Source organism: Erinaceus europaeus, chromosome 13 (genome assembly GCF_950295315.1).
Source record: "Erinaceus europaeus chromosome 13, mEriEur2.1, whole genome shotgun sequence".
Lineage (NCBI taxonomy): Eukaryota > Metazoa > Chordata > Mammalia > Eulipotyphla > Erinaceidae > Erinaceus > Erinaceus europaeus.
In genome coordinates this window covers 22,058,117-22,075,369 of record NC_080174.1, presented here as the reverse complement: position 1 = coordinate 22,075,369, position 17,253 = coordinate 22,058,117, and positions in this window count along the sequence as shown.

The following is a 17,253-nucleotide window of genomic DNA, read 5'->3' as shown; positions in this document are numbered from 1 at the left end:
CTTTTTGCCCTGCATGACTAGATTTCAGCCTTGCGTCATTCTACAAAAGAAATTGCCATAGGTATTATTAAAACTCCTTTCTTGGCTAAGAAACAGGGACACTGAGAGGTTGGGACTTACTTCAGGTACTCAGGAAGGCAGGAAAATGGTTCTTGAATCTGTTCTTTTGAACTTTAAACATTCTGTCTGTCTTAGTGTTCAGACTGCTTGCTGTAACCAAAACCACATTCTAAGAGCTCCTACCCAACAGAAATTTATTTCTCACAGTTCTGGCTATTGGAAGTCCAAGATTAGGGTGACAGCCACCATAGTCAGGTGAGAGCCATCTTCGGTTCTCAAATATACATGTTTCTTTGCATGGCCAAAATAGCTTGGCAGGTCTCTGGGACCTCTTTTACAAAATGAATCTCATGGAGGCCTGGTGGTAGTGCATCGGGTTAAGTACCCATAGTACAAAGCGCAAGGAGACCTGTTCAAGGATATCAATTCGAGCCGATGGCTCCACACCTGCAAAGGGGTTCGCTTCACAAATGGTGAAGCAGGTCTGCAGGTGTCTGTCTTTCTCTCCCTCTATCCTCCTCCCACCCCCACCCCCACCTCAGCTCCTCTCTGTCCTATCCAAAATATCAAAACTATGGCCACAGGAGAGCATTGGATTCGCAGTGTAGGCATCGTGCCCCACCCTTGTGATTTAAGCACCTCCCAAAGGCCACAGCTCCTTAAAATCGTCAGCTTTGCTTACTAAGATTTCAACGGAGGAACTTTGGAGGGACATAAACATGCAGACCATGGTAGTGTTCTGTCTCTGGAAAGGACATAGCAGTACCAGGAACAGAGCAGCTATTTTATAAATGTAAATTTTTTGTTTGTTTATATTCCTGAGAAGTTTGGAAACTGGCTGAGCAACCCAAGGAAGCTGGATTCTGAGGATTCCTCTTAGATAAAGACCTAAATTTTTCAGTATAGTGAAAGTGTAAGCACCTACACTGCTCAGAGCTCTTATTAAAAAACAAAAACAAACAAACAAAAAAAACTGTTCTTCCTCAGGGCTTTAGAGCCTTGTCAGTTGTGGTTATCATGAAAACAAGCTCCCCACCCCACCCCCACTATACAGCTTTGTATTTTGGGACTCAGAATTTACACTGCTGTCATTGTCCTCAGTCTGTCACTAGCCTATTATAGTTGTCAACCACGTGTATACAAAACGACCTTGTTCAGAGTTTCTTTATCTTCTAATGATGAAATGTACTTAATGGATAAGCTGAAGACTGTTTTTGCACAACTCCTTTCCACAAATAACTGGTATTCTATGAACTCATTAAAAATATTTTCAGTGTACAGTTTAGTACATAGCTGAAGTTCAGTTCTGGCTAGTTTCCCATTCAAAAGAGGTCTAGGCTCATTTCAAACTGAAAAGGGGACTTCGGTATATATCTCTTTCTCATGGGAGAACAGTCTTGGAAATACATGGTTTTGTTTTCTTACTACAGATTTAATACTGATTTACAAGATTATAAAACAACAGGGGTATACTTCCACACCACACCTACCTCCAGAGTTCTGGGCCCCCACCCTCCCAACAATGGCCACCATAGTTCTCTCATAATCTTAGAGACAGGTTGTCTATTTTTTTTTTTACTTTGCAACTTCATAATTTTCAGTCCTCTGTATTCCCCATATGAAGAAAACCATCTAGTAGTTGCCTTATACCTCCTTACTTCAATAAGTACAATCACTGGCCAGTTCAATTATTGTTTCCCCTAAAGGACACAATATAAATATTTTTCATTTACATTATTTAAAATTTTTAGTTTATATTTATTTCTAATTGCCACCAAGGTTATTGCTGGGGCTCAATGCCAGCACTACAAATGCCCTGCTCCTGATGGCCACTTTTTCCTCTTTTTTTTTTATCCTTTTTGATATTTATTAGATATGACAGAGAGAAATTGAGAGAGGATAGGGGATACAGAGAGAGAGAGAGACAAGAGAGACCTGTACACCTGCTTCACCAATCCTAAAGTGGACCCCCTTGGGGGTCCACTTGAATCCAGGTCCTTGAGTTAGGTAATGTGTGTGTTTAACTGGGAATGACACCACCCAGCCCCCTAAGTATTTTTTTTCTTAAAAAAAATAAGGGCAACAAAAGGGAATAAATAAATAAGTATAAATAAATAAATATTTTAAAAAAAAAGAGTAGTACTCCATTGAGTCCCATAACTTCTATATCCAGTGATCTGTTGAGATACACTTAGGTTGCTTTTTATTTTGGCAATTGTAATAAATATAGCTATGGTTGTCTAAGTGCATATGTACTTTTGAATTAGTATTTTTTTTAATATTTATTTATTCCCTTTTGTTACCCTTGTTGTTTTATTGTTATAGTTATTGTTGTTGTTATTGATGTCATCATTGTTGGCTAGGACAAAGAGAAATGGAGAGAGGAAGGGAAGACAGAGGGGGAGAGAAAGATAGACATCTGCAGACCTGCTTCACTGCCTGTGAAGTGACTCCCCTGCAGGCGGAGAGTCAGGGGCTTTATCCAAGATTCTTATGCTGGTCCTTGTGCTTGGCGCCACATGCGTTTAACCCGCTGCACTAACACCCGACTCCCTGAATTGGTATTTTTATGTTTTGGATAAATGTCTAAAAGTGAAACACAAATTTTTAAATGGTAATTACATAGAGATTTTATAACTAAGAACTAGGCAATGGTTCCTTAGATGTAACATCAAAAGCACAAGAAATCAAGTAAAAAGTTAGATGCAATCAAAAAAATTAAAATGCTAGACCTCTAATAGATCCCTCTCTCTGCCATCACTGGTCATCTCCATCAGGTACAACATCATAAACCCTCTCATGGGCCTCTACAGGACCTTGCTCTCAATGTAGAACAATGGTGGTCGAAATTGTCCCACTTCCTGAAGGGAGGCTGGGTCAACATACTCTGCCACTCAAGGAAGACTGGTCTTGAAATGAGTGCAGTCCAAAACGTTTCTAGCTGTGACCTTGGACTGTGAGCTCAGACTGACAGGGGTTGGGGTTACACAGGCTCCTGTGCTAAATAGGAAACAGACATGGGCCCAAGGTCAGATCAATGAGGTTTTTTACAGTTAGTGGTATTTATATACTTTTCTTATATTTGGGAGCTACCCTTTGCCCTTACTGAAAAATCACCGTGTGGCTCCACTTAGGGTTAAACAAGTGAGAGGCTTATTTATAAAAATCACTGTTAATGTAAGTGAGGGGAAAAGTCTAGCTAAGGGAATTGGTGGAAGTCAAAAGTCTAAGCTACCCAAGACAATATGGGAGAAGATTAAGCTACCCAAGACAATATGGGAGAAGATCAGGAGGAGAATACATCTGGAGCTACACCAAGAGAACGCCAAGATGGAGGTAGTCCAGTCAGAGAGCGAGCTGCTCCAGGGCCTTGCTTTTATAGTTCCTCAAACCCACATTCCCTTGTGAGTGAGCTCCATATGACGTCATGGAGTGACCATTCTTATGCTAATTGTCCCAAATTTCCATTGTGATCATCGTACTTCATCACAACATGCCCTGATCCAGCTTTCTAGTCCTATTCCCAACTCTGACACCATCTTCCCAGATAATACTTTTAGTCCACGTGCATGTTAGGTATCTGGCTCAGTCAAAAATCTGTAAAGTCATGGGCCTCTTAGAATATACCTAAAAGAGGCTTCCTAGCTTCTTCCCACACAAAGACCTTTAGTTACATCTATTCTAATCTTACCGTTAGGTATCTTGATTATTAGGTTACTGCTTTGTATTTTACTACTTTTGAGCCACCAAATTGCAGGTGCTACCATGATGCCAATCTGACTTCCCTGGGCAGACAACCTTACCAATGTATCCTGGAACCTCACCTCTCCAGAGGACTGCCCCTAGGGAAAGATAAAAGCAGGCTGGAGGTATGGACAGACCTGCTAACATCCATGTTTAGCACAGAAGCAATTACAAAAGCCAGACCTTCCACTTTCAGCACCCCATAAAGAATTCTGGTCCATACTCCCAGAAACATAAAGAATAGGAATCTTCCAATGGAGTAGATAGGATATGACGCTCAGGTATTGGGAATTATATAGAATTGTACTCCTCTTATCCTACAATATTGTCATTAATTATTAAATCACTAATAAAAAATGAGATAGAAGGGAAGCAAGTATTTGCAAGTCATATCTGAGGCGGGTCCTGTGTTCAGAATATATAAGGAATTCTTACAATTTAATAATAATTTAATAATAATAAATAATAATTTAAAACTTAATGGGAAAATTTTTGAATAGACACTCCTAAAAACATCACTCATCAATATACAAATTAAGGTGTGTTCAACTTCATTAATCACTAAGAAAATGCAAATTAGAGCCGTAATAAAACACCACTTTGCATGAATTGCAACAAGGGGTTAAAATATGGAAAATAACAGGCATTGGAGAGAAAGTAGAAAAATTGAAATGCTTTTATACTGTTGATGAGCATGTAATATGCTATCTTTTTGAAAAACAGTTTACAAAAGCTTTTGAAAGCTTACAAAGTTAAGTAGTTACAATGTAGGACACAAAAAATTCTACTCCTTAAAGTAGAAGTAAGTTTAAAATAAAAGCATGTTCAGTTAATAACACTTATGGAGATACAGGCGTTGGCACACCTGGTTAAGCACACACATTACAATGCTAAAGGACCCAGGGTTCAAGCCTCTGGTCTCCACTTACAGTGAGAAACCTTCAAGAGTGATGAAGCAGGACTACAGGTATCTCTATCTCTTTCCCTCTCTCTATCTTTTCCTCCCTCTCTGTTTCTCTCTGTCTTTACCCAATAATAAATACATGAAAAGATTTTAAGGAAAGAAAAAATAACTTTAAAAAAACATTTATAGAATGTTCATAAATTTTTTTTTGTAATAGCTAAAAAAATGGAAATAGTCCAGAGGTCCATTAACTGAAGAGTAGATAAAATACGGTAGTACATCTATGCAAAGGAATGTTAACATCCAGTAGACTTATGCAAAGGAATATAATGCTGATAATGTTGCCGCATGGAGGGCCCCTAAAAACAACAAGCTAAGAGAATTAAGGCAGACACAAAAGCACTCTTTATATAATTTCATGTGTAGCAAATATCCAAAACAAATGTATTCATAGTGACAAAATACAGTTATAGTTTCCAGAGATTAAAAGGAGGAGAAGCGGGGAGGAGGTTAAATTATGTATACAGTTTCTTTTTTGAGACTGATTAAAATCATCTGCAATCATGGTGATGCTTGCACAACCTTGAGACGATACTATAAGCTACTGACCAGAACACTTCTTAAAATGACACTTATGAGCATACTGAAAGCATAGAATTTACCTTCAGGAGATCCGAGATTAGATCTCAGCAATATTTCTCACTAACTGTGTAAATTCAGGCAAGTCATTTAGCTTTTGTCTCTCAGTTTTGCTGTCCTTAAGACAGAGATAAAATCTGTTTGCCAAAGTTGTTAGGATTAAGTGAAATGGTCACTGTGAAATTACCTAGTGCAGTGTCTAAAATATTGTGGTTTTTCCATAAATGCCAACTGAATTGAAATTGGATAAATACAGATGGGCTTTGTAGGCATGCTCTGATGAGTACATATCATGTATTTGTCATAGACAGTGAGATTCAGGTCAGTGAGTCTCTTTTGGACAATGTAAAAGAATTGTACATTTATTTTGTTTTGCCTGTGGGATTATCACTGGGTCTCAGTATTGCATAATTCCACCATTCCTGAAGGTCTTATTTTATTTTATTTTATTTTTTTACTTTTACATTGATAGAAGAGGAGCAAGAGAGGGAGGGAGAAAAGAAACTTCCCTTACTACAAGTGGAAACTGGGCAGTTTGAACCTAGGTCCTTGCTAATAGCAATGTGCACTCTCTACCAGGTATTTCACCACCCAACCTTTTTTTGTGTGTGTGCCTCCAGGGTTATTGCTGGGTCTCGATGCCTGCACTAAGAATCTACTGCTACTGGAGGCTACCTCTTCCCTTTTGTTGCCCTTGTTGTTACTATTATTGCTTGCCGTTGTTGTTGGATAGGACAGAGAGAAATTGAGAGAGGAAGACAGAGAGGGGGAAAGACAACTACAGATCTGCTTCACCATTTGTGAAGCGAATTCCCTGCAGGTGGGGAGCCCGGGCTTGAACCCGGATCCTTAAGCTGGTCCTTGCGCTTTGTGCCACATGCACTTAACCTGCTGCGCTGCTGACCACCCAGCCTCTAACGTAATGGTTAAATTTTCCTAATTCTGAAACCAGATTGCTTAGATTCAAATCCTGTCTTTTTTTCTTGCTGACTGTATGATCATGAGCAGACTAGTGTTTTTAAGTCTTAAGAGTTTCCATCTGTAAATGTGAATTAAAACAGTCCTTATGGGAGTCGGGCTGTAGCGCAGCGGGTTAAGCGCAGGTGGCGCAAAGCACAAGGACCGGCATAAGGATCCCGGTTCGAACCCCGGCTCCCCACCTGCAGGGGAGTCCCTTCACAGGCGGTGAAGCAGGTCTGCAGGTGTCTGTCTTTCTCTCCTCCTCTCTGTCTTCCCCTCCTCTCTCCATTTCTCTCTGTCCTATCCAACAACGACAACAACAGTAATAACTACAACAATAAAAAAACATCAAGGGCAACAAAAGGGAATAAATAAAATAAATAAAATTTTTAAAAATTTTTTTAAAAAATTTAAAAAAAATAAATAAAAAATAAAACAGTCCTTATATGGTTATATGGTAAGTGTTAAGTGGTGCAAAGTAAGTGTCCAGGAGCTATTAGTCAAAACATAGTGTGTGATGTGAACTTGTCCCTTAAGAAACATAGAGCCAAATAAATACTCATGTAATTGAATGTGTTCTTTGATAGCTGGGCGGGGGGGGGGGGGGGGGGGAACACACCAAGCTCACAGACTATTGTTATATCTCTACAAATATAGCTAATTGATTAGCATAACTAAAACATATAAGCCACAATCTTGGCCAGTATTCCTAGTATTTAATTTCTTTTGGTTTAACCTAAATCACCAGGGCCATAATTTTAAAAAATTTGTCCCATCAACTGTGATACTATTTTTGTGACAATAATTGCCCAACATATGTGCTCATCTATTTACATTCCTCCCTTCTTTACTATTTGTATAGAGGTAGAAATTGAGAGGGATGGGGAGATAGAGAGACCTTCAACATGCCTTCACAGCTTATGAGACTTCCATCCTACCCACCTCCCACCTTCTCCCCTGCATATGAGAATTTGAGGGTAGGGGGAATTGAACCCAGAGGTTCTTGGACATGATATCGCTTCCTCTCTATCAGGTATGCCACCTTCCATCCCCACTCTTTTATTCATTTTTCATCTTACCCAGCTTCGCTTTTCTAGGAAATTTAGCATGATCTGTAATACTCTTCATTCTAACTCACAAAGTACTTAACAATTCAGGGAAACTACTCACTTAGAGATAATATGCCTGGACCTGGGTTCTCAAGTCTCATTGAAGTCCTTGAAGTCAAGTCATCATCTCTGAAGTTGGCAACACATACGCTTAGCCAGGTGCAACTACGCCCAGCCCCTTATCTCTGAAGTTGGAAAGAAACCCTGATAGCATCTAACTCCTTTCTGAAGTCACTTAAATTCCTCCATAACATCAAAGATCTTCACAGAGTTGCTGGCTGATTGGATATCATTCAGTCAGCAAGAAGTTATCTGGTAAACAGTTCTGAGAGTTAGAAAGCACATTTTATTGTTGAGCCAAGAGCTATCCCTAGCTTCCAAGTTTTGATTCCAATTTTATCAGGATCAAGGAATATATATATATATATATATATATATATATATATATATATATATATTCCTTGTATATGTATATATATATATATTCCTTAGCAGTTTTTGAAGCATCAAAAACAACAATTTCATGTGTTGTTTCAACCTATACTTCCCCTCAGATGTCCTCATATTTTGCAAATTTGATTAGTATACTTTTTGTGACTGTCTCCTTATTTCTAACAGGTATATTTACTGGCCAGAAAGAACTTAGCAGTTGTGCCAAAGTCTGCCTTCAGGTTCATCCATTCATCTAAACTATATTGACCATAAATGATAGGCATTTCACATGGAACTGAGGTTATAATGGTGAGAAGGTCAATGTTCCTGCTCTTATGAAATTTAGAGTCTAGTGGGAAAGTTAACAACATAAATTACTTTACAAAAACAAATAAGTGTATATATTTACAAGTGCTATTACCAAATGTTTACCTCTTCCATATAGACTCCTCACATAATTTCTCTAATGAATTTCATTTTGACAGCAAAAATGATAGCCAAAAACAAAACCACAAGATGCTGTTACTGAATCAGATTTTTGAAGTAGTAGTCAAGTGGTTGCTATGAAACACCCATGAAAATTGATCATTTAGGCTTGGCATAATTAATGCACTTCCAAGAAATAAGTGATCTTGAGTACTTCTTGTGGCTTTTCCACTGATACCTTTATGGACTGGAAAACTCTAGTTTGTCACACGAATGACCCATGCAATCTGAAGAAGTCAACAGGTCAGATAAAATATGTGATGTGAAAGGTGGAGGAAAGTAGCCTCAGAGTTGGAAATCTGCGAATTGGAATTGAAATGTGTGAGAATTGAATGTAGCAGTTTTGCCTTTAGAACTGAGTTCCCTCTGGATTAAAAAAAAAAAAAGTTGGTTTTTTTTTTTTTCCTGAGAAATGTTTGAAGTCATCTAGTAGACTCTAAAGATTTTAAAATATACGTTCACTCATTTTTATAGAATTCAGTATGGGCATTTGGTAAAAAATGATACTCTTACTCAGAATGCACAAAATTTCAGAAGCTTCCTTTAACTAGAGACTGTTAAATGACTATAGTTGTAATAGCAGTCTCAAAGAGATGTCATTTTGGCCTTGTTCTTAAAAGATAAGCAGTTGGGCTGGGGAGACAGCATAGTGGTTATGCAAAAGACTTTCAAGCCTGAGGCTCCAAAGTCCCAGGTTCAGTCCCCAGCAGCACCATAAGCCAGAGCTGAGCAGTGCTCTGGTAGCTCTCTCTGTGTATCTTTCTCTCTGTATCCCTCTTTCACTAAAAATAAAAAATAAAATATTTAAAAAAATATATAAGCAGTCTTTGATATTTTGTAGCACGAATAGTGATTCTTTAAGATAAAGTAAGTAAATATAATTTTAAAAACATGCTAGAGAAAAAACTTTAAAATATTCTATTTGTTGGGTAGACAGCCAGAAACTGAAGAGATGGGAGATTGAGAGAGAGAGAGAGAGAAAGAGCACTGCTTCACTGCTCTTGAAGCTTCACCCATACAGGTAAATATACTGGGCTTAAACCCTAGTCTTGGACTCAACTGGATGTGTCACTGCCCAGCCCATGAGTAAAATTTTCCTAAATTAACAACTGATATCTATATTACATCTCATGATAGGTATAAAAAAATGTAAATTTAACTGTTCCACCACAAAGTTGCTTTTCATCTTGCTTGTTTTTCATTTGCATTCTCCCAGCACTTTCCTTGACCTGTATTTTTGTACTTATTTCATTTTGTTTGGTATTGCAAAATCCATTTTTCCTTTTCTACTTTTTCAAGTAAAAAATTGAGTCTCTGAAAGCAGGGAATAATTTTTCCTTGTATTCTCCAAAACACCTACTGGTGCCTCATACAAAGTAAATTGAGTATCTCATACTTGTGAACATGCACTGGAATTTTTAAGTGGACTAAATTAAAGATCAAAGTTGTTCCCTTGATACGAAAGTACTGCTACCTCCAGGAGAGACAAACTACAACTCAAAAGTAGGAAAAAGACTTCAAGATAGGACACTGTTAAATATGTGCCATTCAGAATAGAAATACTCTAGACCAGAGAAGGGAAAAATTGAATAGCTGAGGGAAAAGTTAATGGTGAAGAAAGCAAAGATGTTTCTGGGTTTTAAGGAGAATATATGAATCAGAGAGATAGAAGTACCTGTCAGGAAAGGCAGCAACCTTTATAAAGCCTAAATAGGAGTATGCAGAGTCAAATAAGCCTAGACTATCACACATCAATAACCAGAGGATGAGCCATCCTAAGGACAATGAAAATTTTGACTTTGGAACATTCCTAGACTCTTCCTTTATTCCCTGTATTAACCATAGCCAACAGTTTTCATCAAGGTCTGTGAGTACTTTCAGTGTTCTTGTATTATCAGATCTGCTACTGGCTTTGAGAATCTCTGGAACTTATTGCTGGTATCAAAGCAAGGTTTGGGGAACTGTATTCTTAGACTTTACATTTTAGCTAATATTACATACAAGCATTCTCCTTCTTCCTTCTTTTTAAAAATAGTTATTTATTTATTCCCTTTTGTTACCCTTGTTTTATTGTTGTTGTTATTGGATAGGACAGAGAGAAATGGAGAGAGGAGGGGAAGGCAGAGAGGGGGAGAGAAAGACAGACACCTGCAGACCTGCTTCACCGCCTGTGAAGCGACGCCCCTGCAGGGGGGGAACCAGGGGCTCAAACCAGGTCGCCTTCTTCCTTCTATATGAATATTAATATTCATCATATTAGTATTAATGAGGTGTGATATGATCTACTATTTTTCTCACATTATGAATAAGAAAATACAGAGATGATAATTAATATGCCTAAGGTTATACAGTCAGTAATAAGTAAAATTAGAATTTAAACCCACCCAAGTTGCCTAAGATTTTGTTCATCTTGCTGCTAAGTAAACGAGAATTCCAGAATAGGTGGGCCCAGGCAGCAATGTAGACTAAGTCTTGTCTCATTCAATTCCCAAATGTAATTCTGTGCAATAACAAAGGAACTTCAGGGTAAGGTGCTGTGTCCTCAAAGAAAGATGTAGTGATATTTTTAATATTACACATTTTGTTTTCCAAGGCCATTAAGTGGACTAATAATTTTATAAAGAAGTCCAAAAGTTCTAACAGAATGGGTTTTTTTCATAAACTTTTCTTTATCCAAGTAACCAGACCTCCACATTCTCTGGCCATTACAGCTAATAGGAAGCCTGCTGTAAAATTTCAATGGAATGGAAAAAAAAAAAATTTAAAAGGGAGAGCAGTCCCACAACTCTCTTTACTAATTGATAGTTGACAATAATCCAAATCTAAATGGCATTAATTCAGAATTCAAAAATAGGGAATAATAGAAATTTCAAAACACTAAAGAAATGATATGAAGAGAGAAGATCAAACATGAAAAGCTTCTGTGTAGCCTGCTTTTGAAAAATCTTAAATGCTCCTGTAGGAAAGGTCTAACTTAACAGGCCACCATTTTCAAGACTTCACAAGCACTTTGGTAATTTTGTTAATCAACTGTCTGAATGCACATTAGGTTTGAATCCAGTTCTAGCAAAAACTTTCAGATAAATGGTATTATATAGGTGCAGGCAAAAAGCATGAATGACCCTCTACGGTAGTCATGAAGTTGGACATTTGCTCTTTGAATATGTGCATTAATGTGTGAACAATGCCTTTTCTTTCCCTGCCACCATCAGAAAGCCTGGAGGTAAGCAATTCACTAGTGGAGGGGGAATTAGGTTATGCCAAGAGCACATAAAAACAAAAGAAATCCAAGAGATTAAACCTGTGGTGCTGCATTATTCAGCCAACTTGAATCTAATGGCTAAATGAGATTCTTAAGAGGTTTCAGTTTGGCTATCTATGGAATTTTCTTTAAGTGATTTATATTTTTACTTACAACAACAACAACAAAAAAGGCCCCACAACTCCAGTCATTGTGTCTTGAGATTATGCATTGCTCTTATCTCAATTGCAGTCATTTCCAGGTTATTCCTAAACATTCAAGCAAAGTTGCTGATTTTAAGACTTAATTATGTAACGCTTTTAAAACCTCTGTATAGCAACACACACACAATAAAAATAACAATGAGAGAAACACCACCAAAGAAAAATAGAGAACAGTGATTACATTTTTGTTTACAAAATAAGAGTAATAGAAGTACCTCTCTTAGATAGCTGTTTCAGTAATTGATCTAATATTATTAAAGTGCTTAGAACATGCAACTTGATTTTAAGATGCAAGTCAAAACATTTTTGAATGCATGAGTGGGATAAATTGAGTAAAGATCAGAAAATATGTTTTTTGTCTTCCATATAAGTAATTAAGTGCCATGATGCAGTTTTCTAGACAAGAGAACTGAGGTGCACTGAGAGAAATGTGCTTCCAGTAAGTCTTAGTTGTGTTATCCTCTGGGTTTATTTTCATTATGTGAGTTTTTTTTTTATTTTATTTCTGCATACTTTGAAGTTTATCTCAAGAGAAAAAGTTGAATCGGGACGCTTTGTGACTAGAATCTTTGGCCTGGAAGGTGGGCGCCTTCAAATGTTTCTCATGCCAAGCCTTTGAGATTCTGTTGCCGTTCCAAAAGCTGACAGGAGCTTCCTTGCAAGTTTTTCTGAAAGAAATGAATAAGCTTAAACTTCAACAGATTTCAGCTTTTATGGACCCTTAACTAGCCTAATTAGCTTGGTGAATTCCAAGTGTGAAGGCCAGAATGCTGAGTGTAACAGACCCAGTTCTGGGGGCAGAGACACTCAAGGCCCCACAGATCATGAAGCAAGACCAGTTCCACAGCTGGTCAAGGACACTCAGATAAGGTCACAGTAAATGGATCACAGGAATGTGAATTTTAAAACTGGAGCTATGCACATTTGTATCAATGTCTAGAAAATACTTTTTTTTTAAATGTCATCACAGTTATTGCTAAGGCTAGTTGCCTACATGAATCCAGGGTTCCAGGCAGATTTTTCTTTTTTTCTTTATTTTTCTTTTCTGATAAAGATGAGGAGGGAGAGAAAGGAAGAGGGAAAGAGATAAAGGAAAGGAAAGAAAGAGAACGAAAGAAAGGAAGGAAAGAAGGAAGAAAGAAAGAAGAAGGAGGGAAGGAAAGAAAAAGAAAGAAAGAAAGAAAGAAAGAAAGAAAGAAAGAAAGAAAGAAAGAAAGGAAGAAAGGAAGCGACTTGCAGCACTACTCATAAGCCCCCCACCTCTGGGTGGGGACTGGGAACTTAAGCTCAGGTCCTCAAACATGCGAATATGTGTGTGTTTTCCGCAGTGCCTCACAGCCCAGCCCCAAGAAAAAACTTGAAAGTCAAACCTAAGGAGTATAAATGTAAAATCACTTACAGCTTGGAACTAAAAGAGAACATTTTAATGTGGTTCTGAAGAGTTATTTTTTCATCTCTAAATGAAGAGGGGGAATCACTATTGATAGAGAACGTCATTAAGCAACAACAGGAGGGACTCAGATCTAATACAAAGAATTTCCAGGCTTCCTAACAGCAGTTGTACTCAACGCTATCAGACTCACCCACTTTGATTGCTATATACTTGTTAACATTCCTTTACGATCCTGAAATGTAGTTAATATAACATCCTTACTGCCATAATTTAAAAAAATTTCAGTATATGGTTGGGACTGCAAAACAAAGAAAAATTTCAAAGAAAAGTAATGTTACATAAACTGTATTTTCGATAAGTAAATTATATTAAGTATATCCATACTAGACTAAGACATCATGAAGTAAATGCATCAATAAATTTGGAATTAAGAAAACAGGACATAATGAATCACCAACATACTTTCTTTTCATTAAAATTTTCAAAGCAGGGATAAACATGTCTACACATCTGGCTAAAATCACTGGTGCACCAGATACCAAATGTTGAAGACTCAAATATTACATATGGCATTGCTACTGGGGATGTGATACCTGAAATAGTGGAAAGCATTTCATAAAGTTCCAGATGAAGTACAATGAGTAAAACTTGGAAAAGCGCCTTTAGAAAATCTAATGTGTAGGTGCTGAGTTAAATTCTGAGCTTAGAAAACAAAAATAGAATTAAAAGAAAAAACTTTATCTGACTTTTTTTTTAGATGTCACATGTCCAGTGGATCACACAAAAGTTTCGAGATACAGGACAAATGCTATGTTGAGCAAGACTCTCCACACACTGCAGGGCATCTAATATCCCTAGCTTCTGGCCAGGAAACAAAACCGCCCTCACCAATCTACCTCTCCCATCTCTGCTTCTCGTCATTGCAGCAAATAATGACTACACAAAGCTGTAGGACCTCCATTAAGTTATATTAATAGAAGGGGCTGGGTGTTGGTACCTCTGGTAGAATGTATACATGACCATGCACAAGGACCCAGGTTCAAGCTCCTAGTCCTCATTTACAGGGGAAAGTTTCACAACTGGTGAAGCAATGCCTGCAAGTGCCTCTCTGTGTCTCCGCCTCTACATCTCCCCCTTCTTTCTCAATTTCTCTCTGTCTCTATACAGTTCATTGAAAAAAAATGTTTAGGGAGTCGGGTGGTAGCGCAGCGGGTTAAGCCCACGTGGTGGGAAGCTCAAGGACGGGTTTGACGATCCCAGTTCCAGCCCCTGGCTACCCACCTGCAGGGGAGTCGCTTCATAGGCGGTGAAGCAGGTCTGCAGGTGTCTCTCTTTCTCTCACCCTCTCTGTCTTCTCCCCCTCTCTACATTTCTCTCTGTCCTATCCAACAACATCGACATCAGTATCAACAACAATAAAACAAGGGCAACAAAAGGGAATAAATAAATATATAAAAAATGTTTAATGGGCAGGGGAGACAGCATAATGGTTATGCAAACAGACTCTTATGCCTGAGGCTCCTAAGTCCCAGGTTCAATCCCCTGTACCACCATAAGCCAGAGCTGAGCAGTGCTCTGGTGTTTCTCTCTCAGTGTGTGTCTCTCTCTGTATCTCTCTCAAAAATAAAATTAATTAAAAAAAATTAAAAAAAAAAGTTTAATGGTGTGCTCTCCCTCATAAAAAAGAAATATTGAAGTACTACTGAGTTATCTATATAAACAAAGGTGATATCTTGCCATTGGCAACTACATAAATGGAGCTGTGAGATACTATGCAAGATGACATAAGTTAAATGGAGAAATACAAACACGATGCAATTTCACTCTTATATGGCATATAGAGAAACAAAAATATTTGAAGTAAATAAAGTGAAAACAAACTTTCAGATTATAAAAACAGAAGAATAATTACCCCAAGGGGAAGGTAGTAAATCAGGTAAAAGGCTAGATAGAGATCCTTGAGATTCTGTTGACAACCAGAATTCTGGTGTCAAATATAATATATTAATAGTATTTAACAAATGTTGACTTAAAGACTGAATACCTAAAGCCTATGTAAAGCCATAAACTAATGTTACTTCACTTTCACTTGGAGGGGAACGCTACTCTAGAACCTTAATAACTTCTACAGAGTCAGGGTGTGAAGTTAGGTCCCAAAGGGTGGAGTTTGTGCTCCTGATTGGGAAGTATGATGAGATAAAAGCTTGAGGTCACAGATAAATTTCCTTCTCTGAGGGGCCAGGTGGTGGTGCACTTGATTGAGTGCACATTACAATGCTCAAGATTCTGGCTTCAAGCCCCCAGTCCCCACCTGCAGGGGGGAAGCTTTGCGAGTAGTGAAGCAGGCCTGTAGGTGTCTCTCTCCCTCTCTCTCCATGCCTCTCAATTTCTGGCTTTTTCTATCTAATAAATAAATAAACAAAATAATAATTATTTTTAATTTTCTTCTCTGTTTCTCCATTCAAACTTTTAAAATTTGCTCTAAGTCGGGGGTTGGGCAGTAGCGCAGCGGGTTAAGCGCAATTGGTGCAAAGCCCAAGGACTGGCGGAAGGATCCCGGTTCGAGCTCCCGGTTCGAACTCCCGGCTCTCCACCTGCAGAGGATTCGCTTCACAGGCGGTGAAACAGGTCTGCAGGTGTCTGTCTTTCTCTCCTCCTCTCTGTCTTCCCCTCCTCTCTCCATTTCTCTCTGTCCTATCCAACAACGAATGACATCAACAACAATAATAGCCACAACAAGGGCAACAAAAGGCGGGGGGGGGGGGGGGGGGGAATGGCCTCCAGGAGCAGTGGATTCTTGGTGCAGACACTGAGCCCCAGGAGGCAAAAAAAATTAAGTCTTCAAACATTTTAAAAGTCAAGTGGAACGTAACAGTTACCTGCAACATATTTCTCAACCAAGGCCTCTCCCCAAAGACGTGCTTTCCAGGTTATTTCCTGTGACACTTTGCATACATAATTATGTGTTTTTTCTCCCCCAGGGCTTTATTCTTTAAAGCATAATAATTTAATGCAATTGTATCTTATATATAATAACATACATCATATACTATTAAAGTAATTTGTAGTACTAAATATTATCAGCTTTCAAATCAGGGAGTGTAAACGTTAATACCATACGTACAGGATATATTAAAATCAAGCTATTAACAAGGATTTACAAGTGATCTTCATTGCATCTGATCCTCATAGAAAGATTGAGAACATCATTCTTTTCATTTGCATTTAAAAGGTGGGATATTAGAATACAGATAAGCAACGTGCCCAATATGTATGACTATAAAATAGTAAAGACAGGACTGCTGCCCAGAGTAATAATAGATAGATAGGTAGATAGCTAGATAATTTTCAACCTTGCTTCAACAAATAGACTATTCACAGGATCATTCTGCCTAGATACTATTCTTCTTTTTTTTTAAAAAAAAATTTATTTATTTATTCCTGAAAAAGATAGGACAGAGAAAGAAATAGACATCACTCTGGTACATGTGCTGCTGGGGACTGAACTCTGGACCTCATTGCTTGAGAGCCCAGTGCTTTATTGACTGTGCCACCTCTCGGATCATGATACTATTCTTTACATTTCCTTAGGACACAAAGTTCTTCAAAGTCACATTCCAATGGCACATTCTTCCTAAAAATTTGCTGACCCTTCTCAGGTCTTTTCCCTGTATTTCCCAGCTGTTTGTCCAAACCGCCATTCATAACACTCACAGTGATGAATCATGAGCTGTCCTTTGCTCCTTTTCCAAAGTTGGACATTCGTTCATCAAAGTCCTGGTAAAGTACTTCTTTATGTCCCAAAAGCCCAGCAGGTCATGAGGGAGGTGCTCAGGCATAGAGGTATGTGCAGAGTCAGGACATAATCCATCCCCTGATTGAGAAGCCTCTGATTTCATAAGTGTGTGAATATATAAGTGCTATGCTCTGAAATGTGTAGAGAAGTCATTATTTCACCAGGGTAACTACACAGAGACTTCTTGATTTGCATTTCTGTTTGCATTTTAAAGCTACAAAGATTAATCAAATTAGGCAGGAAGAAACACACACACACATAGGAC